Here is a 26,588-nt window from a genome sequence, read left to right as displayed (position 1 = left end):
ACTGGCATAATCATGCCCAGCCTAGAGCTGTCATGAAGAGTAATGTAATACATGTAAAGCCCTTAGAACAATGTGTACCATAGAGTAGTCTGCCAATTGAAGTGATACATTTATTCCCTAAGAGGGAAGAGAGAATAAGCCATCTTCTGAGAAGCTATCAGTGAAGAGTGACAGAAAAGTGGAGGGGATTGAAAGTGGGTGAATTTGGCAGTTCAGAGTCAGATTTGATGGCATTTGGGCAAAGGAAGCTGCCCAGGAGGGGTGCGCCATGACTGAAATCGATCCTGTCTGCATAGGAGGGCACTTCCCACGGACTTCGTGTCTTCCAGTGTGTGGTCAGAGGAACACAGGGTCAATCCATATTTGCCTTCAGCCCACTGTCATCTCTGAGCCCAAGCCCCAGCCTTTGAAAGATGCTGCTTTCTTCCACTCAAGATGCAGGGTCCATCTAACATTAAAAATGATGCTACTTTTTTTTTTTTTTTTTTTCAGTGAGACAGACTCTTGTGTTCTTGCCAAGGCTGGAGTGCAGTTGCATGATCTTAACTCACTGCAGTCTCCGCCTCCTGAGTGTAAATGATTCTCCTGCCTCAACCTCCTGAGTAGCTGGGATTACAGACATGCACCACTATGCCTGGCTAATTTTTGTACTTTTAGTAGAGATGGGGTTTCACCATGTTGGCCAAGCTGGTTTTGAACTCTTGCCCTCAAATGATCCACCTGCCTTGGCCTCCCAAAGTGCTGGGATTACAGGCATAAACCACCATGCCTGGCCAAGGAATGCTATTTCTTTTCCAGGCTCTCATTTCATATCTCCAAATGGGAAAAAAAAAACCATGTTGTTTACCTCTCTAAGCCTGTGTAGACAGATACTTTTCTTAACCAACCTCTCTAAACAAAGAATTGCAATGCCTCCTCCAGGTGTATATTTAGAAACGTTTCCATGGTCACTCTTTCCAGTTTGGGCATCTGTCATTTGGCTGTTGCAGCATGCAGGTGAGATGCCTCTCATGGTCACACCACACCATGTCTGGGCCAGGGTGGGGGTGGGGAGTGAGAAGCCCAGAAGAGCCTGTTACTGCTATCAGCACCTGTGCTGATTGCTTTATGATTTTACTTTAATTGGGCAGGTCATATGGCCTCCCTGGAATGACATTCTGTCCTTTGTGAAATGAGAGTGCTGGCTAAGCCTCTAGAGCACCTTCAAGCACTGGTCATATTTGATTGATGTGACCCAAGTCACCAAGAAGTTGACTGACTCTAGGGCTGCTAACTTATTTCTTACATACCTGTTACAAAAGCAAAACCGGAAAGCTCTTCTACTCAATAATGATCTCAAATAGATTGTATCTAGTGACCCTGAAGCCACCATGACAGTTGACTTCTTCCTGGGCTCTGTTCCCTCTGGTATGACCCCTACTGTTCCACTTGACTTGAAACAGGCTTTGCTGTTATTTGCTTTCTGAAGACTCCCAAACTTCAAGCCAGTTCATCAGAAAACTTCCTGAGCTCCTAAGACTTTGTGAGACTAAAATGTTTTAATTCTAGTCTATGTAGGATCGGTCTGACCACAGTGAGACTGTTCAAAATAGGTAGCATCTAAAACTTTTGTTATTAACAATAGCTGATTTAATAAGTGGCCAATTATACTTTGAATAGAGTCATTTCCAGACATGATCCTGATAACATTTGCTAGGCATTTGGCAACATTTCTTCATGAAGCTCATAAGCAAATTGCTTAAAAACTATGGAGAGAGGGCATGCAAAGAAAATTGCTAATATGGGACTATGAGGTTGCTGTGAAATTGCACAATCGTGGTTTTTTAAATGTATTTTAGGAATGACAAAATGACCATCAAGAAAGATTAATGCTGACTCTGTTAGTGACTGGAGAATGCTAGGACAAATGTAAATGAGCTCATGGATATGATTCAGATGCTGATGTGATTTGCTACCCATATATTTCTAGCAGTGAGCTGTTTAAATATCTTGATATTCTGTATTTGGAAAACATGCACCTGTCATCTTTGGATGAAAGGTTTTGTAAGTTATTTTGTAAAGTTCTTGTGGGTGATGATTTTCTAAATTCTTCGTCTTACCCCAAGAAACTTAATTCATTATATTCACTATATAGATTCAGCTATTTGAAATGCCTTTTAAGATGGAAAGAGAAAATATTTACATACATAAATATATTGCATAGTGTGCTTAATAACTATTTTAAGTGGAAATGTGTTCCCCTTGTCTGTGGGAGAAGCCTGCATAGTTCTTGAGTAAATTTATTTAAAATGTTCAGTCTGTATTTTACCATTGCAGGGTGGGGACTGGGAAGATTTAAGTAATCTAAATGCATAAACCCAGATATTTTCTTCATATAAGTAATGTATTTTATTTTAGTCTCAGGGTGTTAGAAACAAGGGCTCTGAGTTGCAAAGGAAATGAGCAAAGGATTTCTCAGCAAGACAAATGTGCTTCTGCAGAAGGGTGCTGTTTGCACCTCTGGCTGCTGTGAGAGCACACCAAACGAAGGAGACAAGGGTTTTTTATTCCTAATGCAATTCTTGTTTCTGTGTCCTTCCACTATTGGCTGGAGTTGGGCTGCACACTCTAAGCTGATCCTGATTGGCTAAAACTTAAACTTTTCTAAATAAGGTAGTAAAATGAAAGCTTTGAAGGCTGAAGTGGAGAAAAGGATGAGTAGTGTAGGGGTTGGGTAGATTTATAATCTTACAACTTATGGCCAGGAAGTTGAGTTTGAAGAGAAACCTAGTGGTACAAGACATATTTGGGCATGTCAGGGCATGACAAAGGCAGAGAGGTTTGTCACGGAAAACCTGTTTTGGCTCAAGAGGGACAGTTCACAGCAGAGCAGATAGCTTAAGAGAAGGGACAAGGAAGTTTATCTTGAGAACAAAGAATAAGGAAGTTAAAAGGTAAACCTTTGAAGAGGAACTCACTGCATCACTGTATCTGACAAGGGTACATGTGCAAGTTTGTTATATAGGTAAACTCATGTCATAGAGGTTTGTTGTACAGATTATTTTGTTGCACAGGTATTAGGCCTAGTACCCAATACTTACTTTTTCTGATCCCTTCTCTCCTCCCATCCTCCACCCTCACATAGGGCTCTGTGTCTGTTGTTACTCTCTTTGTGTGCATGAGTTCTCATATTTAGCTCGCACTTATAAGTGAAAAGATGCGGTATTTGGTTTTTTGCTCCTGCATTAGTTTGCTAAGGATAATGGCCTCCAGGTCCATCCACGTGCTTGCAAAAGACATGATCTCATTTTTTTATAACATGTATTTCTTCAATATGATTTAAAGTTAGAAATGGTTCATTTACCAATAGCCCAAGAAGTTACAGATGTATATTCTGTGTTCCTAAGATCTTCACCAGGCCCAGACATGTATACCAGCCTGTTCTTCAGCACAATTTAGAAACTGTTTTAAAGTTTCATGTTAAAGAACATGGGTATTGGGGTGTGTTCATGGTTCACCATAGCATGTATCTCATTAAAACAAAAAAGAATGTAGGTATTTAAAGATATTTGCATATTTTTGAGTTTTCAACATTATGACATAGATACATTAAAAAGTATAGGTGATAGTATTATAAATACCTACTGCGCTGATATCTGATATAAGATTATTACAACCATAATTGAAGTCCCTTGTGAAACCTATTTCCCACCCTCCTTCCCTCTCCAGTTTTTATACTTTTACTCTCTCTGTGTTTATATACATATAATGTATATATTATATATATATATATACATAAATATATGGCCTTAAAATTATGCTATCTTTGGCATTTTAATTTTTATATAAATTGTATCATACTATACATATCCCTACTTTTGAAAAGTTCAAAAGACTTTTTTTGCTGTTTAGCAATATGTTTTTTAGATACCCATGTTGGCAGATCTGGTTCTATTTTATTCACTTTCACTGATGGTTGTGATTTATTAGGTGAATAAATCCAAACAATTTTCAGCCGTTCCTTTTTTTGTTTTGTGTTTTAGATAGAGTCTTGCGCTTTCGCCCAGGCTGAAGTGTAATGGCATGATCTTGGCTCACTGCAACCTCTGCCTCCTGAGTTCAAGTGATTCTCCTGCCTCAGCCTTTGAGTAGCTGGGATTACAAGCATGCTCCACCATGCCTGGCTAATTTTTTTATTTTTAGTGGAGGCAAAGTTTCACCACGTTGGCCAGGCTAGTGTCAAACTCCGGATCTCAAGTGATTTGCCCTCTTTGGCCTCTCAAAGTCTGGGATTATAGGCGTGTGCCGCTGTGCCAAGCCTCTCTCCAGCTTTAATTTTTATATAAGTTGTATCATAATATACGTATCCCTTCTTAAAACGTTCAAAAACACTTTTATTGTTGTTTAGCAGTATGTTTTTTAGATTTATCCATGTTGACAGATGCAGCTGTAATCACTTTCACCAATGGGTGTTATTCATTGGGTGAGTAAATCAGAATATCTTTCAGCCATTCTTATATTGATTGATTATTTCAAATTTTTTTAGTTTTAAAAATATCATATTAAATATTATTTTACAATTATCCATATCTTCTTAGACAATACTTTCTTTAGGAATATATATGTAGCAATAAAATTGCTGGGTTATAGGGTACACCCGTCTTCATTAGATGTGGCCAAATTGTTCTCTAAAGTGATTGTATTAATACCAATTTATAGGCTCCACTAGCAGTGTTCCCTTGCTGCTTCTCTCACTAAAATTTATCATCAGAATTTTTTTTTTTTTACAATCTGCTGAGTGTAACTAGAATATCTTATTGTTTTATTATTAATTTCCCTTGTCGTAACTGAGGTTGAACATCTTTTTATATACTTACTGGCCATTTAGGTTTTGTGTTCTGAGAATTTTATCTTTTTTACTTATTTCTTAGGTTGCTTATGTTATTAAGGATTTATAGAAGTTCTTTATAATATTTGGTCATGAATCTTTTTTCTCCCAATCTGTGGCTTATCTTTTGATTTTTAAATGCTATCTTTTAGGCTGGCCATGGTGGCTCACACTTGTAATCCCAGAGCTCTGGGAGGCCAAGGTGGGTGGATTGCTTGAGCCCAATAGTTCAAGACCAGCCTGGGAAACATAGCAAGACCTCATCTTTACAAAAAATACAAAAAAATTAACCAGGCATGGCGGTACCCACTTGTAGCCCAGTTACTGGGGAGGCTATGGTGGGAAGATCCCTTGACCCTGGGAGTGCTGCTGCACTCCAACCTGTCTTTAAAAAAAAAAAAAAAAAAAGCTATTTTTTAATTAACAAAACATTCATTAATTTTTTGAACATTTTTCTGTTTTATAAAGTTTTTCATACCATGAGATTATAAAGCTATTTTCTAATATTTTTCTAAGTGTTTTGTTTTCTTCATTTAGCTTTTAACCTACCTGCAGTTGATTTTTGAAAACTGTGTGGGATAGGGATCTCGTTTTACTTTTCCAAAAGAACAACCAATTATTGTAGCACACCTTATTGAATGCAACTTTCCTATGCTGGGAATGGGAAAATGTTTGCTAATCCTGTTTGGGCTTTTCTTCTTGAAACTAAGAGAGTTCAGTTATTACCATTTCTGAAAAAACTTAAGATATTTTCTCTTTGAATTGTTTTCCTGTTTTTTTCTCCTTTCTTTCCAAAACTCATATTAGAACTACTTTAGACCGTCTCCTTCTCTTTTCCACTTTTCTTAGCTTCTTTTTCATGTTGTTTTTTACTTTGATTCTCTATCTCGCCTTCTATGCAATTTCCTTAGATTTAAGTTACCTCTTATTATTTCTTCAGCTGTGTCTAATATTCTCTTTAACAGTTCTCTTTAACGCTTTAAAGCGTTAGTTTCAGTGACTACATTTTTCACTTACATAAATTCTATTTTTCCTTTTCAAATCTCTTTAGTCTTTTTAGTCTTTATTAGTCTTTAATCAAATAGTTTTATCCTTTTTTATAGTGTCATTAGTTTCACAGGTATCCAATTTTTCTTTTATCTTAAACATACTTTTTAAAAAATCTCTGATAATTCCGTTACCTGAGTTCTTCCCATCATGTGTTGTGTAGATCGATTTCATTACAGCTTCCTTGTTTATCTGTAGATTTTGAAAGGTGAACTTAAGTGAGTTTTTGGGTGGGAATCTTGTACAATCTCCAGAACAGATTTTAATTTCCTTCTACCAAAACTATTACCAGCTTGGCAACACTTTTTGTTGTTATTAGGTTTTTGGCTTAGGCATCTCCAGACAGTTGAATATAGTAGTTTATACCTCTTTTCTTTGTTTATTTATTTTTGAGACTGGATTATGAGACTGGCTAATTTTGTATTTTTGCTAGAGACGGGGTTTAGTCATGTTGCCCAGGCTGGTCTCAAACTCCTGGCCTCAAGCGATCCACCCACCTCGGCCTCCCAAAGTTCTGGGATTACAGGCATGAGTCATTGAGTCTGGCCTTTTTCCCTCTTTTGGATAGCAGTGTTCAGTGTGCCCTTTGCAGAGAGGAAAACCTTTGGGGTACCTTTCTTGATTCAGGAGCCTCAGCTGCTTCTCCTATTTCTCAGAAACACTCCAGGCCTTAATTGTTACTCATGTGGTCTCTAAGATTGTAGACTTTTGTTTGCAAAGATGAATAAAACCCTGTAGAGCTGTCTAGCATTATCATCTCATTCTTTCTGGTTGAAGTTTCTTCATTATCAGCCTTTCTGGTTGAAGTTCCTTCATCATTTTTGGCCACTGTAGACCTGTTAACTTACTACATTTTGTTTTATTTTTAGTAGAGACAGGGTTTCACTATGTTGGCCACGCTGGTCTCAAACTCCTGACTTTGTGGTCCGCCTGCCTCGGCCTCCCAAGTGCTGGGATTACAGGCGTGAGCCACTGCACCTGGCCTTTACTACATTTTGTTGTATAGCAGCCACGATTTCAGGTTTTCCCTGTAACTCCTCCACTGGCAGAAAGAGAAGTCCATTTACTTGACTCTGCAAGCTTGGCTATCCAATAAGAGTCTTGGCTTAGAAATGACTTAAACAATGGCCGGGCGCGGTGGCTCACACCTGTAATCCCAGCACTTTGGGAGGCCGAGGCGGGTGGATCACGAGGTCAAGAGATCGAGACCATCCTGGTCAACATGGTGAAACCCCGTCTCTACTAAAATAAAAAAAAAAAAAATTAGCCGGGCATGGTGGCGCGTGCCTGTAATCCCAGCTGCTCAGGAGGCTGAGGCAGGAGAATTGCCTGAACCCAGGGGGCGGAGGTTGCGGTGAGCCGAGATCGCGCCATTGCACTCCAGCCTGGGTAACAAGAGCGAAACTCCGTCTCATAAAAAAAAAAAAAAAAAGAAATGACTTAAACAGTAATAGAACCAAACAATCACAGAGTAGAATATAAATGTTTACTTTATAAACATATAATGTGTTCACTTGAAAATGGATATTGTGCTTTTGACTGCATTAAACTGTAATCTGAGGAGAGCAACTCAATCTTGACTGAAAATGTTTTTACTCTTTCAACAGGTAATTAGTCTTTACTGTTTGCACAACAGCATGTGATACACTTCAGATTTCGGCATATTAACTACTGACCTCAGCCAAAAGATAAACTGATGATTGAATTAGAAAAATGATAATCAATGCTGTGTGTGTCTTCCCTGTGAAAAATACGTCCTTAAAGAGCGTAAATGGTGCTGGAATTTTGATAATGTTGTCATGAACATTCTACTCATTGAAAGTAATTAACCCATTGAAAGTAATGCCTCTTGTTCTTTCTAAGTGGACATGTAGCTTAATGGAGTACCAAGGGCTTGCAACCTGAATCTGATTTTATCTTTTTTTTTTTTTTAATAATTATGACTCAAGTGAATACTCAATGGCTGTATCTATACTTATACACGTGTATGTTCATTTTGCTCCCTTTGAAATAATATCCTGTTATTTGTACCAATGTTCTAGAAATCTGAAAACCTGGTTAACTCTTAAGTAAGAGAATGCACATGGATGCCAGTTCACATCTATTGATTTGGTAGAGAGAGAAAGCAAGAATACAGTAGTCCTGACATATTTATGTTTTTGCTTTCTGTGGTTTCAGTCACCTTGGTCAACTACAGTCTGAAAATATTAAATGGAAAAACTTCAGAACTAAGCAATTCATCTTTTTTTTTTTTTTTTTTTTTTTTTTGATGGTGTCTTGCTCTATTGCCAGGCTGGAGTGCAGTGGCTCAGTCTTGGCTCACTGTAACCTTCACTTCCTGGGTTCAAGTGATTCTTCTGCCTCAGCCTCCTGAGCAGCTGAGATTGCAGGCACATGCCACCACACCCAGCTAATTTTTGTATTTTTAATAGAGATGGAGTTTCACCATGTTGGCCAGGATAGTTTTGATCTCTTGACCTTATGATCTGCTCACCTTGTCCTCCCAAAGTGCTGGGATTATAGGCGTGAGCCACTGTGCCCAGCCTCATCATTTTTAAATGCCACACTGTTCTGAGTAGCATGATGAAATCTTATGTCATCCCACTTTATGCTGCTCATGGTGTGACTCATCTCTCAGTCCAGTGGATCCCTTTGGTCACTTAGTAGCTTTCTCGGTTATCATGTCGACTGTCCTGTTGTCACATTGCTTGTGTTTGTCACTCTTATTTTACTTAATAATGACCCCAAAGCATGAATACTGTACTGGCTATGTTGCTAATCCCTTAATGTGCCTAGTTTATAAGTTAAACTATCAGAGGGATGTATGTATTTTAAAAACATAGTATATATAGGATTCCGTTCTATCTAGGGTTTGAGGCATCCACAGGGGTTCTTGGGACATACCCCCTGTGGATAAGAGGGGACTAATGTGCTGTGAGTAATGCCCGTATGCTGAGACCCTTCTGAAAGGTTACCGCAATTGGGGTTTGAAGGAAGTGTTGTGTTGAGAAAAAATAATCAGAATTGACCAAATAATTAACATCATATGGCTATACCAGAATGTTTCTGTGCCTTTATATGGCCAAAGGATTTCTAGGTATATGGATCATACAATAACTATTCTTTAACAGTAAATAATTTCTGGAAGTCTGTTTCCAGCTCACTGTGACCTTGAAGCAAGCTAGCATACCAGCAATCTCCAAATGGCTCTTCCTGTGGTCCCAAGCTATTGTGAGGTGGCTCAGGAATTCCAAGGGACACCCCAGGAGTATGAAGACAGAAGGTCGATCAGTGTCCATGGCTGCATTGTTGTGGCCTTTCTGACTTTCTTTCCTCAATGCCTGAGATGTGCATACGACCTCCGCAGCCCACAACAATGGAAAAGCCTGTGGGGGGCTATTTTGCTTTTTCCCATGGTTGAGTTGGCTAGCAGGGCTGAGATGGTGCCATCTTTCTTAGAATTGAATTTGTGATTTATCTGACTCACAAACAATCAATGGATGACTAATTCATTTACAAACACTTGATGAGAATCTAGTAGGGACTTCAGTTGAAGTGACAGAGGCAACTAAGAAATGGTTCCTGCCCTGAAGGAATTCACAGGATGGCGCAGGAGTCGGGGGGGTCAATAAATCTGTTTAATACAATATGATGAGGTCACTGTGGACAGACAGGGAGCATGTGGCCAACTTTGGGAGTGTGAGCGAGAGGGTCAGAAAGGTGGTCCTTGCTCTGTCACCCAGGCTGGAGTGCAGTGGCACCATCATGGCTCACTGCAGCCTCAACCTCCCTGGCTCAAGCAATCCTCCCTTCTCAGCTTCCCAAGTAGTTGTGATTACAGGCACATTATCACTCTGCCTGGCTAATTTTTTGATCCTTTGTAGTGATGGGGTCTCCCTATGTTGCCCAGGATGGTCCCAAACTCCTGGGCTCAAGTGATCCTCACACCCCCCGGCCTCCCAAAGTGCTGGGATTACAGCCATGAGCCACCATGCCTGGCCTGGTGTAGCTGTTTCTTGAACCAAACTGTTCCACTTGATTTTCTCAGTTTTTGTTTTCTTTCTATTACCTTGACAACTCAGTCCTTACTAATATGTACAGTCTTATTTTCAGAAGCAAAAGGATTTCATCTTCTGAATGGCTTAGATGTTGTATGGCATAATTGACATCTAGAGAGCGCATGTTCTATCTTCCACTGCTGGACCAGGGCTGATTTGCCCAGAAAAGATGTCACAGAAGGGTAACAGTAAATATTGCCTATTCAGTCTGTCTCCTCTCAGGCAACACATCAACTGGAAAAGACTTATAGTGGCTGCAGTCTGAATCTCAGCCCGAGGTTCCTGTCAAACTCTACGCACCTCATAACTGCAGTGATTAGAGCAAAGCCTTGACCATTTGCTTTCAACTCTATTGATGAGTACAGGAATTTAGACAATGAATGGAGATAAAGGATAGCTTTAGAGTGGAGGCATGGAAAATAGATGGCAAGCTCTGAGAGTTTCCAGGGTTCTTGATTTTCACTCCAGTGAATTGACATTTTCCCACATTTTGAAAGTTTTTATTTTTACCATTGAAAAGAAACAATGTAACCTGAATTCACTGAGTGTTCACTCTTAGAAAGCTACTTTAATGAGTACTGAGTTTAGAAGGATGAAAAAGACTTATTTTTGCTGTAAATTGCTTTCAATGTAGGTGGACTCTTGAACATATAACCATAACACAGTGATAGAGTGGATTTCACTAATAGGTGAAAAAATTATATTTCTGTGATCTTATTACCCCTGGTTCCAAGACAAAGTGTGATAAAATGCAGGAGTCCACAGCCAGGCCCAGGTCTCCCAGAGCTGTTTGTTCTGTAATTTTGCTTGCATCGTACACCTCCAGATCCCAGTCATAATTAATATCTATTGATTGACTTTACTGCTTTTGTGAAATTGTACAACTACATGCAAACTCAACTTCATAGCTGACACAAACAGATGGTCTCCAAACTCCTTGTTCCCGGAATCCCCACTTCTGCTCTGTGTCTCCTCACTCCCAACACTAACCTTGGCCCCAGTTAATTCTTAATCTTTAATTTGTCCTCTCCCTCCACCATTCGAAATCATTTATTCAAGTCCTATCATTCTTGAACCTCCATGGATTTCAGCAAGTTGTAGGTAAAATAAAAAATGGCAAAAGTACTCCTTGGAGTTGCAACCTGGGTCATTTAAACCATCAGTGCAAATTGCCAACAATAGAGCCAGGATCCTGAGAGAACTGAGGGTGGCAGTAGAGGAACAAGCATGCTATCTGGCCTTGGTGCTGATAACAGCCAGATACAGGAATTCCAGCTTCATTCAATTTTCTCTCACAGATGGATTATTTCTCTTCACGTTTCCATTTCTCTTCTTTTTACCCCTTTCTAATTGAGCCTTTTGTCTTTTCTCCCTGATTCTCTTCCCCCATGTCTTCTCAATTGATTTTGAAGAGTGTGCAACTGGAGATATCATTTCTAGTTTTTTTTCTTCTTTCCATCAAGAAATATAAAATCTGCCATCCTGTGCTTTTTTTGTCCATTTAAGCCTTACTTAAATAAATAGGCTCTACAAACTTATATAACGCAGTTCATTCTCTGTCATCTTTAATACAAAACTTAGAGAAATAATACTAGGTGGGTAATATTAGTAAAGATATGGATTTAGGGATTTGCCTGCAGAGTTTTTAGCAAGCAGCCAGTATCCGCATCAGGGACTGGCTAACTACAGCCTGCGGTTCGAAACTAGTCTGCTGCTTGTTGTTGCAAATAAAGTTTTATTGAAACACAGCCATGCCTACTCCTCTACATATTATCTCCCAGTGCTTTTGCACTTCAGTGGCAGAGTCGAGTAGTTGTGACAGACCCGTATGGCCTGCAGATCTTTAAATGTTTACTGTCTGGCCCTTTCCAGAATTTGCTGACCTCTGCTCTAGGTGACTGTATCATATGCTGAGGCTAAAGTATACTGATGCAGCCAATAATTGCAAAACTCAGTGGCTTAGAATAAAGGGTTATTTCTCATTCACATGACATGGTCTTTGAGAATCAGTTTCAATATGTCACTCCAGAATGCAGGCTAAAGGAGCAGCCCCTATCTGGAATATTACCAATTTAGTAAAGTGTTTAAAAGAGAACCACAGTAGCCCTTAAAACTTTTCTTAAGTGACACATGTCACTTTCACTCATGTTTCATTGGGCAAGAAAGTCACAAGGCCAAACCTGGGAAAAGAAGTGTATTTCTCCTGCAGGGACTTCTGGTTTAGCATGCTAGGTTCCCCACCAGGTTACTTAAAGACTTATATTGGCTGCTTGAATCTTGAAGGCCAAATGGTGAGCTAAGGCCATGCTGCCCAGCTGAGAAGCAGGTGTAGCTGAGACCCAAACTGAGGGTATCTGAGAACCCACCAAGAAAAACAGTCACATCACTGAAACACAGTGGGCATACAGCCAAAAAATTATCTTAAAAGCAGTTGAGGCTGGGTGTGGTGGCTCATGCCTGTAATCCAAGCACTTGGGAGTCTGAGGCGGGCAGATCACCAGGTTAAGAGATCAAGACCTTCCTGGCCAACATGGTGAAACCCCATCTCTACTAAAAAAATACAAAAATTAGCTGGGTATGGCTACTCAGGAGGCTGAGGCAGGAGAATTGCCTGAAGCCAGGAGGCAGAGATTGCAGTGAGCGGAGATCGCACCACTGCACTCCAGCCTGGAGATAGAGCGACATGCTCTCTCTCAAAAAAAAAAAAAAAAAAAGCAGTTGAGAGATGTGAGGCAGTGCACATCTCTAGAGCTATCCTGCTGTCATCTAGGAGTGCTCTGTATGTAAGTCCTAATAAACTCATCTACTCACCAAATTGGACTTGTTGAAGTCATTTTTTAAATCTCTCTGTTCCTTCCCAGTTTTGGGGAGGGGAATGGTATAGTCCCAGGTTTTTCTTGTAACATCTGGTAGGGAGGTCCTTGCTAGGAAAATCTGGAGAAGACTTTGACAATAATATACAGTTGATCTTTGAACAAATTGGGGTTTGGGATGCTAACTACCTGCACGGTGAAAAGTCCATGTATATCCTTTTTTTTCTTTGTCCATTTTTTATTTTCAATACGGGGTAGAAGTGCAAATTTGTTACCTGGGTATATTGTGTGATGCTGATGTTTGGAGTATGAATGATCCTGTCGCCCAGGACCTAAGAATAGTACTCAACAGTTTTTCCCTCCCTTTCTCCCTTCTTCCCTTGTCCTCCCTCCCTCCCTTTCTTTCTTCCTTCCTTTTTTTATTTATTTATGCTTTTTCATTTATTTTTTTCTTTTCCTTTTCTTTTCTTTTTTTTTGAGACAGGATCTCACTCTGTTGCCCAGGCTGGAGTACAGTGACATGATCTTGGCTCACTGCAGCCTCAACTGCAGGTTCAAGTAAGTCTCCTGTCTCAGCTCCTGGGCAGCTGGGACCACAGGTGTATACCACCACACGCGTAATTTTTGTATTTTTTTAGAGACAGGGTTTCGCTGTGTAACCTAGGCTGGTTTTGAACTCCTGAGCACAAGCAATCTGCCTGCCTTGGTCTCCCAAAGTGCTGGGATTACAAGCAGGAGCCACCATGCCTGACCAACCCACAGATTTTCAATCCTTGCCATCTTCCTTCCTTCCCATGTCTAGTGAGCTCCAGTGTCTATTGTTGCTGTCCTTATGTCCATAAGTACCCGATGCTTAGCTCTCACTTATAAGTGAGAACATGTGGTATTTGGTTTTCTGTCCCTGTGTTAATTTGTTTAGGATAATAGCCTCCAGCTGCATCTGTGTTGCTGCAATGGACATAATTTCATTCTTTTTTGTAGCTGCATAGAATTCTATGGTGTATATGTACTGTACTTTATCTAGTCCACTGTTGATGGACACCTGGGTTTATTCAGTTTTTTTGCTATTGTGAATAGTGCTGTGATGAATAAGCAAGTGTGTATCTTTTTGGTAGAATGATTTATTTTCTTTTGGATGTATACCCAGTAAGGGAATTACTGCATGAAATGGTAGTTCTAAGTTCTTTGAAAAATCTCTCAACTGCTTTCCAACTGACATTGTTGAGTTGCTGAACTAATGTTCATTCCCACCAATAGTCTATAAGCATTCCCTTTTCTTCACAGCCTCATCAAATATCTGTTGTATTTTGACTTTTAGTAATAGCCATTCTGGTATGAGATGGTATCTCACTGTGGTTTTAATTTGCATGGTTCTGATGATTAGGGATGATACACATTTTTTCATGTTTATTGGCCATTTGTATGCCTTATTTTGAGAAGTGTCTGTTCATGTCCTCTGCCCATTTTTTTAAAAAATAGAATTGTTTTTTGCTTGCTGAATTGCTTAAGTTCCTTATAGATTCCAGATATTAGATGTTTATCAGATGCATAGTTTATGAATATTTTCTCCCATTCTGTGAGTTGTCTGTTTACTCTGTTGATAGTTTCTTTTGTTGTGTAGAAGATCTTTAGTTTAATTAGGTCCCACTTGTCAATGATTGTTTTTGTTGCAATTGGTTTTGAGGCCTTTGTTATTAATTATTTCCCAAGGCCCATATCCAGAATGGTTTTTCCAAGACTTTATTCTAGGGTTCTTATAGTTTTTGGTCTTCATTATAACCTTTGTCTCCTCCAAAACTTAATTACTACTTGCCTACTGTTGTCTGGAAGCCTTGGCAATAACATCAAGAACCAATTAACACATATTTTGTATGTTACATGTATTATATACTATATTTTTACAATAAAGTAACTTAGATAAAAGATAATGTTATTCAGAAAATCATAAGAAAGAGAGAGTATATTTACTGTTTATTAAGTGGAAGTAGATCCTTGTGATAGCCTTCATCCTCCTTGTCGTCATGTTAAGCAGGCTGAGAGGAGGAAGGAAAGGGACGTGTTGGTCTTGCTGTCTTAGGAGTGGCAGAGGAGGAAGAAAATTCACGTGTAAGTGGACCTACTCAGTTCAAACCCAAGTTATTCAAGGGTCAACTATAATTACAGTGCCTGTTCAGCTTTTGTTAAGGATTCACCATAAAAAATGAAAACTTCTACAAGATCTTGGGGCAGAAAGGCTAACTTTTTTCCCTCTCTTTTCTTAAAACATATTAACAGTATTAGGTCTACAATGAGTACAACCTCAGAATTCTATGTGTTCTGGGGTGAAAAGGGAACCTCAGAGCATGTGATTCTTGGCAAGAACTTTGACCTTGCTCTTCTCCATCCTGCCACTCACAGTCACCCTCTCTCCCTGTTTATTTTCAAGATTGACCTCACCTTCCCCTCATCCCCATGTTGCAGATTAAGTTTTTTGAGAAGATTTGACTGTAGGTGGTTTAAAGGGATGTACTGAGTATCACCAGTAGTGGAGGGAATGGAATGCAGATGCAATAGGGGCCTTCACAGATCCTGCAATACTAGGAGAAGCTCTGAAGCTTGGTCATCCATCAAAGTGGTTGCCAAGGGGCCAGGCATTGATGTTTTCATATTGACCAGTCACTGGGTTAAGCTAAGACACTGGGCAAGGTGGCTCTTTTTAGTTACAGGCAATTCCTGCAGAGGGACTCAGCTAAAAGCTGTCAGCACTAACACTCCCAGCAGCTCATAAATTCTCAGTTGGAATGGATCCTTGCAACAAGAGGTGGATTAACAAGAGAAATACAAACAGAAATTTATTAACATGTTTAATTCATATATTCACAGGAGATACCCAAGGAATGAGTAATTCTCAAAAAGGTGGCTTTGAATTTGAGCTTCATATAGACTCTTGAACAAAGAACAGTGCATTTTTAGGGATGTGACAAGAGGCAAAGGAAAAGGACTTTTTAACTCTCGATGGGTGGCAATTTATAAGAAGGCAAATGACCATCAGATAAATGCTGGTGAATAAAACTTGTTAATGTAGATGTCGCTTGTACTATCTCCAGGCCCAGAAGGGTCTAAAGTTGTCTCCACTGGTCAGCATTTGTTCTCTCTGGTAGAAAGGGATGTGGGGACTGGGTGTCTTTAGTATTTATAAATCCATGTCTTGCTTTTAGGCAAATTGAAGGAGGGCAGAGCACTTTACTGCAACTGCTTCTCTTTAATTGCCTTCAGTTCAACAGTCCTTTGAGAGGCATATTTTGGCTGGGCGCGGTGGCTCAAATCTGTAATCCCAGCACTGTGGGAGGCCGAGGTGGGTGGATCACAAGGTCAAGAGATCGAGACTATCCTGGTCAACATGGTGAAACCCCATCTCTACTAAAAATACAAAACATTAGCTGGGCATGGTGGCGCGTGCCTGTAATCCCAGCTACTTAGGAGGTTGAGGCAGGAGAATTTCCTGAACCCAGGAGGCGGACGTTGCAGTGAGCCGAGATCGTGCCATTGCACTCTATCCTGGGTAACAAGAGTGAAACTCTGTCTCAAAAAAAAAAAAAAAGAAAAAAAAAAAGAGGCATATTTTGGGATGGCATGTTCTAGTCTCCCAAAAAGCCAATAGGCCAAGATTATCAAAGGAATGGTAGGTAGAGAAGAGGCCTGAGACCCAAACCCTAGGAATTATATTTAAAAATTGGCAAGAAGAACAGCATCCATCAGAGATGCTGAGGCAGAGTAGCCAGAGATGAAGAGCAGGAGTGTGTTGTCCAGAAACTAAGAGAATAAATATTTCAAGAAGCAAAGGACAGTCAAGCAAAGGACAAGAAAAAAGGATGGTCAAATCCTGCTGATATATAAAAGGAGATATGAAAATCGTTCATTGGATTGGGCAGCGGGGAAGTCATAGGTGACTTTGACAAGAACACAGAAATGGGGCCTTACTGGGAGGGAGTGTGGGGTCAATAGTAATATTTTAAGATGTGTAAATGCTCATGGAAATGACTCAGTGGAGAGAGAAAGCTGATGCAGGAGAAAGAGGTTATATTACAGAACTGACATTGTTGAGTAGGCAAGAAGAAGTGGGTTCTAATGCACAAGGACAAGGTTTATTGTCATAAAAAGGAAAACAAGGTATATGGCTATAGGTACGAAAAGTTAGTAAATTTATTGATAGGGATTTTCTCGTTTCTCATTGAAATAAGAAGCAATTAGCAAATCTTAAAGAGAGGAAACGATTTGGGAGGTTTGAGAAGAAAGAAGATGTGAAATAGTTCTTTAGGAGAATGGACTTGGTGAATGTTCTCAAAGAATGGCGGGTGACACTACTTAGGGTCAGCCTGTTGTTTGTGGTCATAATTCTTTTCTTTTTTTTTTGAGATGGAGACTTGTTCTGTCATCAGGGTGGAGTGCAGTGGCATGATCTCAGCTCCCTGCAATCTCTGCCCCCCAAGCTCAAGTGCTTCTCCTGCCTCAGCCACCTAAGTATCTGGGACCACAGGCATACATCACCATGCCCAGCTAATTTTTGTATTTTTAGTAGAGATGTTTTTCACCATGTTGGCCAGGATGGTCTTGATCTCTTGACATTGTGATCTGCCTGCCTTGGCTTCCCAAAATGCTAGGATTACAGTTGTGAGCCACCGTGCCCCGCTGTGGTCATGATTTTAAAGAGATACCTGCCAGCATCATTGTGCTCTTCTGTAACCATATTCAGATACACAGGTGTAGGAAACGAGTGAGTACAGAAAGCAGATTTGACTCAGGCTGGAGTTATTCATTTATTTATTTAGAGACAGAGTCTTGCTCTTGCCCACGCTAGAGTCAGTGGTGGAATTATAGCTCACCGAAGCCTCAAATTCCTGGGCTCAAGCGAGCCTCCTGCCTCAGCCTTTTGAGTCACTGGGACCACAGTTGTGCACTGCCATGTCCAGCTAAGTTTTGTTTTTGTTTTTGTAGAGACAGGGTCTTGCTATATTGCCCAGGCTGATTTTGAGCTCTTGGTCTTAAGCAATCCTCCCACCTCAGCCTCTTAAAGTTGCTGGAATTTTAAGTCTGAGCCACTGCACCTGACCCCAAGGCTGGATTTTTGTCAGGTAGCTCTGACTAAAGGAGTGTGAAGTTGAAATTGAGGGTGTCTGCTTATGATGTTACTCGTAAGCATTACTTTGAGCTGATTACACCAAGTGGTCAGAATGTTAGCAGGGGGAATGGAAATTAAAAATAAGAAGCCAGTAGGGTCAAACACTGTTATAGTTAGGGTGGAAGAGGGTGTGAGCTGATGGTAGGAGAGTGGGATGCTGGAAACTGGGGATTTGAATGGGATGCATTTGTTGGTAATGACAGAGACCAGGGTATGACCATGGAGGTGGGTGGCTGTGGGGAGATGGAGTACAAGATTCTTGTTGGTGAAAAGTAAAACATTGGCAAACTAATGCATCGAACATACCACCTATGTTCATATCACCTATGTTTTGATACCTTTGGTATCAAAATGCCCAAGAATTATGGCAGGAATAGTATTGAAGAGAGACAGTGAGTTGGGTCTAAAATCTTCAGTGACTAAGAGACAGTAACTGTGATTTCTGTCAGTGATTACAATAATTTGGGTAGTAATTATCTTCTAGTACTATTTTTATGAGCTTGGTTATTGCATTCAGTTAGTATAGGATTCAGTTTCTTTGTCTAAAAACAGAGAAGTTGGTCCAAGATACCTCTAAGCTCCCCCTTTGTTCTAAAATTCCCTAACTTGAAAAAATGAAAAAATATATAGACTACATTTTTTTTTTTTTTTTTTTTTTTTGTGATGGAGTCTCACTCTGTTGCCAAGGCTGGAGTGCAGTGGTGCGATCTTGGCTCACTGCAGCCTCCACCTCCTGGGTTCAGATAATCCTTCTGCCTCAGCCTCCTGAGTAGCTGGTACTAAAGGTGTATGCCACCAAACCTTGCTAATTTTTTTTTTTTTTAGTAGAGACAGGGTTTCACCATCTTGGCCAGGCTGGTCTCGAACTCTTGACCTCGTGATCCACTTGCCTCGGACTCCCAAAGTGCTGGGATTACAGACGTGAGCCACTGCGCCCAGCCAGATTACAATTTTTAAAAGCTCCTCTTGTTAATTATAGAAGAGTTGAACTTTAAGTATTTCAAATCTATTTAGTTCAGACTGTAATGTGCAATCTTGCCAATTTGCAAGGACATTTTCTTATAGCTAACAAGATAAACCTAAGGGCCTTGATAGGTTAAAGGGGAGAATGATGAGGGAGGGGAAGGCAAGATTTTATTCTACAAGTGTGCTAAGTACCAACTGGGGAAATTTGGAGTTAATGTTGTCGGAGGTTTTTGCCATTGAAGAGAGAAAATTGTGTGGCTGTAAGTTTATGAAATGAGCCACTAGTGAGTCTTTGGCATGAGAACTCTAATTGAATGAACATCCACACATCAGAGAGGATTCCCTCACTCCTCTGTTCTCCCTAGATCCAGCAGCCATGCCCATCCACTAGAGCACTTTCCTCATTGCATCCTAGTAATTTCTCTTCTCTATTACCCTGCCAGGAATTGGAACTCCATGAGGGAAGAATTGTTTCTTATTCATTTTTGCACCCATCTTCAAGCCCAGTGCTTGTAATGTGAGTCACTTAATAAATATCTTTTTTCTTTTTAAGAGCCACGGTCTTGCTATGTCACCCAGACTGGAATGCAGTGGTGCAAGCATAGCTCACTGCAGCCTCGCACTCCACAGCTCAGGCAATCCTCCTGCTTCAGCTTCCTGAGTAGCTAGGACTACAGGTGCACACCACCGTGCCCAGTTAATTTTTAAGTATTTTCTGTAGAGTTGAAGTCCGTGTTGCCCAGGCTCATCTCAAACTCCTGACCTCAAGCGATTCTCCTGCCTCAGCCTCCCAAAGCACTGGGATTACAGTCATGAGCCACTGTGCCCAGCTGATAAAGATCTAATTAATGCAGGGTTGAATAGGTGATTGAATACATGAATGGAAACAGTAGGCACTTATTTATTTGCTTTAGCATCTATTAAACAATAACCATCTTGTGGGTTGAAGTTACTGTACAACTTACGTGTTTGTAGGTATGTGACATGCACATTTCAAGGGGCACATGAGAAAGCCACCTGACTAGGCAGTGTGATAGGATTGCTGATTTCTCCTGATGGCCATGCCTACCTTACTCTGGGATTCTGGGATTTTACATTTGCATGAAACATCTCTCCTTGTGCTAACTCCTGATTTGACTTGCATGACATCACCGAAGTGTTTCTAGTCATCTAGATCTCTTGGAAACTGGGGCCATGAATCATCAAAAGACCTATTGGATGCATTTTGAGGAACTGGGTGCCTGTATGGCCTGTCCTTGGCAGGGGCTCTGGGCTGGGATGGAAGTCTCCCATATCCATGTGTCTGGGCAAAATGCAAATGGCAGTAACCACAACCAGCTCCTTATTTCTCACTGATGCTGCTCACAGACCCAGCAACCTTCACCCTGGAAGTAATCCAGTGGTTTTGACATGAACTCTGAGGTGGCACTTGGTTTTTCAAGAAAACTTCTCTGCTGCCAAGCCAAGTCTATTCCGGATGCTGGGACCCATGAAGTGACCACCACCACATGGAGCAGTTGAGACCCACAGTGAGGTGAGGATAAAAGAATTCGTTGTCTTGCTTTCGTCTCTCATTGGCTAGGAGAACATAGGCATGTTACTTCCAGCTATGAAATTCTATTTCCAGCTGTAAAATAAGAGGGTTGACTCAAGAGGATCTGAACAGCCTTGTCCAGCCCTGTCATTCCTGCAGTACTGTGGATTTTTCTTTTAGGGATGAAAATGGGTTCCAGTACAAGTTGTTCTTCTCACTCTAAGGAAGCCCTGACCAGCCACTTTCTTCCTCTTGAGATAACATTTTAGTTATCACCTTTCTCAGTCCCCACCTCTGTCTTACAGTTTTTATTTTTCATGTCATTGTTTTCTTATTTACGTCAAATATGAGTTAGTTTACAAACTGGAAATTTTGGAAATAGTTTACAAATTCTGGAAAACATCAAATCGACTCAGCATAGATTTATGTGGGTAATAACCTGCAGCACACACTGAAGCAAGGACATGGTATTAGGTCTTTCTTGCATTGCTATAAGGAAATACCTGAGACTGGGTAATCGATAAAGAAGTTTAATTTGCGCACAATTTTGCAGGCTATCCAGGAAGCATAATTCTGGCATCTGCTCGGCACCTGGGGGGATCCTCAGGAAACTTACAATCATGACAGAAGTTTGGGGGAGCAAGACCTCTCATATGGTAGGAGCAGAAGTAGGGAGTGGGGGACGAGGTGTTACACACTTTAAACAAGGAGATCTCATGAGAAGTCTCGCACAAGAACAGCACCAACGGGATGGTGCTAAACTATTTATGAAAGATCCACCCCCAGGATCCAATCACCTCCCACCGGGCCCCACCTCCAGCACTGGGAATGACAATTTGACATGAGATTTGGGTGTGGACACAGATCCATACTATATCAGACATGAACAAGAAAAGACAGGTTCTGTCCCCCAGGATCACACAGCCTGACAGAAAAGTCTCTTAGCTCCATTGCTACAATTTCATTCTAAAGACTTCGGGTGCTCAATAGCATTTCCTCTCCCTCCCAACCTGGGAATTTTATTTATGCTATAGGAGGGGAAAACTGTCTTTTTCTTACCCATCTTACGTTCATGGCTGAGGCCCCTGTAACGAAAGTCAGATTAGCAAAAGAAAAGCATACAAATGTATTTAATATAAGTTTTATGTGACACAGGAACCTCCATAGGGAAATCAACATCCAAAGACACAGTTAAACTCAAATGTTTTTAAAAAAATATTTAAAGGCCGGGCGCGGTGGCTCACGCCTGTAATCCCAGCACTTTGGGAGGCCGAGGCGGGTGGATCACGAGGTCAAGAGATCGAGACCATCCTGGTCAACATGGTGAAACCCCGTCTCTACTAAAACTACAAAAAATTAGCTGGGCATGGTGGCGCGTGCCTGTAATCCCAGCTACTCTACTCAGGAGGCTGAGGCAGGAGAATTGCCTGAACCCAGGAGGCGGAGGTTGCGGTGAGCTGAGATCGCGCCATTGCACTCCAGCCTGGATCACGAGTGAAACTCTGTCTCAAAAAAAAAATATATATATATATATTTTAAAATTTTTATTTGCGATGGGGCCTTGCAGTATTGCCCAGGCTAGTCTTGGAATCCTGGCCTCAAGTGATCCTCCTGCCTTGGCCTTCCAAAGAGCTGAGATTATAGATAGGCGTGCACCACTGGACCCAGGCAACCTTGAGTGGTTTTTTATAGCTGGTTTGATCAAGAATGGACAATCGTAAAGAGATATGAGTGGGAAAAAAGGGTATGATCTAATGGTAATAAACTTGGGGGAACCTAGTAAATCTATTTGTTCAAATTCTTCTGCATCCCTGTGTCTTCAGAGATGAGGTTATTCCTTTTTTTCTGGGTCTACGGTGAGTACCTTTCACAAGAGATTCTTACACCCTGCTTCAGGGGAGTACAGGTGAAGGTCAGAGAGAACATCCTGTTTCTACTGTTCTCTCAAATTCCTTCAGCTTGAAATATTCAGTATGTCAAGGTGCCATACTTTGGGGTAGTGTGTTTGGAATCCACCATTGCATTTGAAAGGAATATGAAGGTGTTACCAGTAGCTATAAATACATATAGTGATGGTCATTTTTTTTTTTTTTTTTTTTGAAGCAAAGACAATGCATACCTTCTATCTAGTATCAGTTTGGTTAGGTTCTTTTGGTTTTATAGAATTGTTATCTTGCTGTGATTATGTTCTTTTAACAGTAAGGAAAACCATGTAAAAAGCAGGGTGTTCAAAATTCTGGGGACTGAGACTTGGAAAGAAAGCTGACCCAGCAAGCTATGTGGTTCTGCCCTGCTGTGATGAGGGAGAAGTTGATTTGGGTGGCACAGAAGGCACCATAGCGCCCTCTAAGGGTGGTAGTTATTGAGTTATTATACTTTGTTGACATACAGTTTACTCATTGAAAGTCCTGGAAAACATAATTCTCAGCAAACTGACACAAGAGCAGAAAATCAAACACCGCATGTTCTCATAGGCAGGTGTTGAACAATGAGAACACGTGGACACAGGGAGGGGAGCACTACACACTGGGGTCTGTTGGGGGGAAATAGGGAAGGGATGGGGGGATGGGGAGGTGGGGAGACAGCATGGGGAGAAATGCCAGATATAGGTGAAGGGGAAGAAAGCAGCAAATCACAGTGCCATGTGTGTACCTATGCAACAATCTTGCATGTTCTTCACATGTACCCCAAAACCTAAAATGCAATAAAAAAAAAAGTAAGTCTTGGAAAAGCAAAATTTTAGCTACTTTTACTCCAAGAGAATGAACTCTATTTTGAACAAGGGAAAGCTTTCTACTTCTACCCGAGAAAGAGCTAATGCAGGGTGTGGGCTGGGAAATGACAACTTCCTAGATTTTCACAGTGAGGTTCATTTTGTGATCTGGTAACAGGTCATAGAATACCAAGTTCTCATACTCTACACTGTAAGCACAAAAGACTTCCAAGGAAAATTGCAATGATTTTTGGATAGCACTCACCTCTGCTTCTCTATGTTATTTCAAATATTAGAGAGTTGATAGCATCTCTCTCTCTCGCTCTCTCACTTTTGCTGTCTCTCTCTCCCTCACACACGCACACATTTTAGAAATTTTTTTTAACAGTAGTTTGAGGTTCACAGCACAGTTGAATGGAAGAAATGGAGATATCCCATATATTTCTGCCACCCATCACGTGCATGGCTACCCACTATCAACACCTCCCACCAGAGCGCCATATTTGTTACTTGATGAACCAACAGTGACATGTCATTATCATTTAAAGTCCATAGTTTACATTAGGGTTCACTCTTGTTGTACAGTCTATGGACTTAGACAAATGCATAATGATGTATATCCACCATTGTACTATCATACAGAGTAATTTCACTGCCCTAAAAATTTTCTGTGTTCCACTTAATCATCCCCTGCCCCCAACCTCTGGCATTCACTGTTTTTTGTTTTTTTTTTTTTCACTGTATCCACAGTTTTGCCTTTTCCAGAATGTCATATAGTTGGAATCATGCAGTATGTATATTCAACTAAACATACTCTTATAAAACTAAACATTTTTTGTTTTTTAGGCTTTTCAGATTGGCTTCTTTCACTTAGTACTGTGCATTTAAAATTTCTTCATGTATTTGCATGGCTTGATAGCTCATTTCTTTTTGGCACTGAATAATATCCCAGTGTCTAAATGTATCACAGTTCATTTATTCATTTACCTACTGAAGGATCTATCGGTTGCTTCCAAGTTTTTTTTTAGCAATTATGAATAAAGTTGCTATAAACATCCATGTGGGCCAGGTGCAGTGGCTCACGCCTGTAATCCCAACACTTTGGGAAGCCAAGGCGAGGGGATCACTTGAGTCCAGAAGTTTTATACCAGTCTAGGCCACTTGGCCAAATCCTGTCTCTACAAACAATTATTTTTTTAATTGACTGGGTGTGGTGGTGCGTGCCTCTAGTTCCAGCCACTCAGGAGGCTGAGTGGGAGAATCACCTGAACCAGGGAGATCAAGGCTGCAGTGAGCCATGGTGGCACCACTGCACTCCAGCCTGGCTGATGGAGTGACAGTGTAAAACCCTGTCTCAAAAACAAACAAAAATCCATGTGTAGGTTTCATGGAGTCATGTTTTCAACTCCTTTGGGTAAATTTCAAAGAGTGAGATTGCATGGTAAGAGTATGTTTGATTTTATAAGAAACTGCCAAACTGCCTCCCAAGTGGCTGTACTGTTTTGCACTTCACCAGTAATGGATGTAGTTTCCTGTTGATCTACATCTGGAATTTGGCCATTCTAATAGATATGTAGGAGGACATTATATTTTACACACTTTATAGTTGAAATATAATTGGTTACCATTCCTGTGTTATTTATTTTTTGGTGGTTTTGTTCTTCTGATTATTAATTATTAATGTCAGTCTGGCACAGTGGTTCATGCCTGTAATCCCAGCACTTTGGGAGGTCGAGGCAGGTGGATCACAAGGTCAGGAGTTCAAGACCAGCCTGGCCAATGTGGTGAAACCCCATCTCTACCAAAAAATACAAAAATTAGCTGGATGTGGTGGCATATGCCTGTAATCTCAGCTACTTGGGAGACTAAGTCAGAAGAATTGCTTGAACCCAGGAGGTGGAGGTTGCAATAAGCTGAGATGGCGCCACCAGCGATGGGTGACAGAATAAGACTCCATCTTAGAAAAAAAAAATAATTATTGTCATTTATCATTAATGAATGACTATCCAGAAGTTTCTGTCAACTTCATTTGGATGTAAAAAATACTACATGATGTGCTTGCTATTAAAGAATAGTTAATTAGGAAAAAATGTCATTTTAGCAAACATTTTTTTACGTTACTTATCCCATCTGTCTGTCACCACTGTCTCTGGGCTCTAATTTCCTCTCCTGAATTGCTTGCTCTTTCAAAGTAGAACATCATTTTGCTCACTTTTGTGTTCTCTCCAATTCTTTTCACGTGCCTCACACAAAGAAAGTATAATAAATGCATGACTAAATATCGTGGATTTTAGAGGAAAAAAACCCAACCCTATGATATAAGCAATTAAGCAAATCAGTGGTCCACTTGTTACTTGACAAGAGAGGTCAAGTACCTTGCTCCTGATCATATAACTAATAAGTGGTAGAACTTGGGTTCAAAATCAGGGAGTTTGATTTTAGTGTTTCCCATCCATAGTCATGTGTATGTATGTATTAGTAGCCACCCCCACCCCCTAACTGATATCTTCTCCCCTTCCCTCCTATAGGAGCAACTCTCCTTCTTACAGGGGTACCCAAACCTCCTTTATACAACCCATTTGCTGGGGGCAGCTGATTCTGTTTCTGGCTACTGAGATGGGGCATGTACCCAGGTGGAGCATATACCAATGATGGACAACCATTCCCTGATCAGAGTTATTGCATCCAGGGTGGGTAGTGAGCCTGCAGGTCATGTCTGCTGAGAAATTTCTGGGAAAGAAGTGTCCTCTGTTTTAGAAAAACTGGGAAACCCGCTTCTTTCTCTATCCTTAAATATGAATGGAGGCAGAGACCAGGCAGTTGTGAACAGCCAAAATAGGATTCCTGGGATTGAAGATGACATTGCCAAGGGCAGACAGATGTGGAAGTAAACCTGGTCTCTGATGACACTGTTGAGCAATTGAACTGAACCATTCCTGAAACCAACCTTACTTCTAGCATTCAGTCATGTGAGCTATTAATTCTCTTTTATCGTTTGAGTTTTTTTTTTTTTTTTTTCTCACTCAGTGGAAACTATTCATGGCCACAGTAAGGGAAGATAATATTTCTTTCTCAAAAGCTAACTAGAACTTTGATAGAGTATAGTTATTATGCTTGGAAAGAACTAATTAGATCTCAGTATTCAAGAGCTATGTGATAACTGGTTCATGTTATATTTACAGCTCTATATTCAAATAAAACCCAAATGTCAGATGCTTGAATATGAATATAACAATATCAGGACCTGCTGTTACTGCAGCTGAAACTGAAATATAGCTCCCTGAGGGAGAATCAATAATTTTCTCTTAAGCCAGACTCAAGATTCCTAAATGTACTTCCAAATAACAAATAATAAATGGCCAAGGAAAATATTTTTTAAATACCTCTACAGAGGATGAAAATTAGGGGGAGAATGCCACTTGTCTGTCATAA

General features: G+C 40.5%; 1 long non-coding RNA gene across 1 annotated transcript; it reads left to right on the top strand.

Annotated features, from left to right (window-relative positions):
- The first annotated feature begins 738 nt into the window (after window positions 1–738).
- Window positions 739–26,588, top strand: LOC116527093. The gene is made up of 5 exons (XR_004258383.1): window positions 739–996; window positions 15,648–15,826; window positions 19,353–19,426; window positions 19,885–20,443; window positions 25,685–26,588. It is a non-coding gene; the product is annotated as an uncharacterized LOC116527093 (long non-coding RNA).

The sequence above is a fragment of the Sapajus apella genome, unplaced genomic scaffold, assembly GCF_009761245.1.
Source record: "Sapajus apella isolate SASKATOON/1434 unplaced genomic scaffold, GSC_monkey_1.0 scaffold53, whole genome shotgun sequence".
Taxonomy (NCBI): Eukaryota; Metazoa; Chordata; class Mammalia; order Primates; family Cebidae; genus Sapajus; species Sapajus apella.
This window is presented reverse-complemented; position numbering and strand designations above follow the sequence as displayed.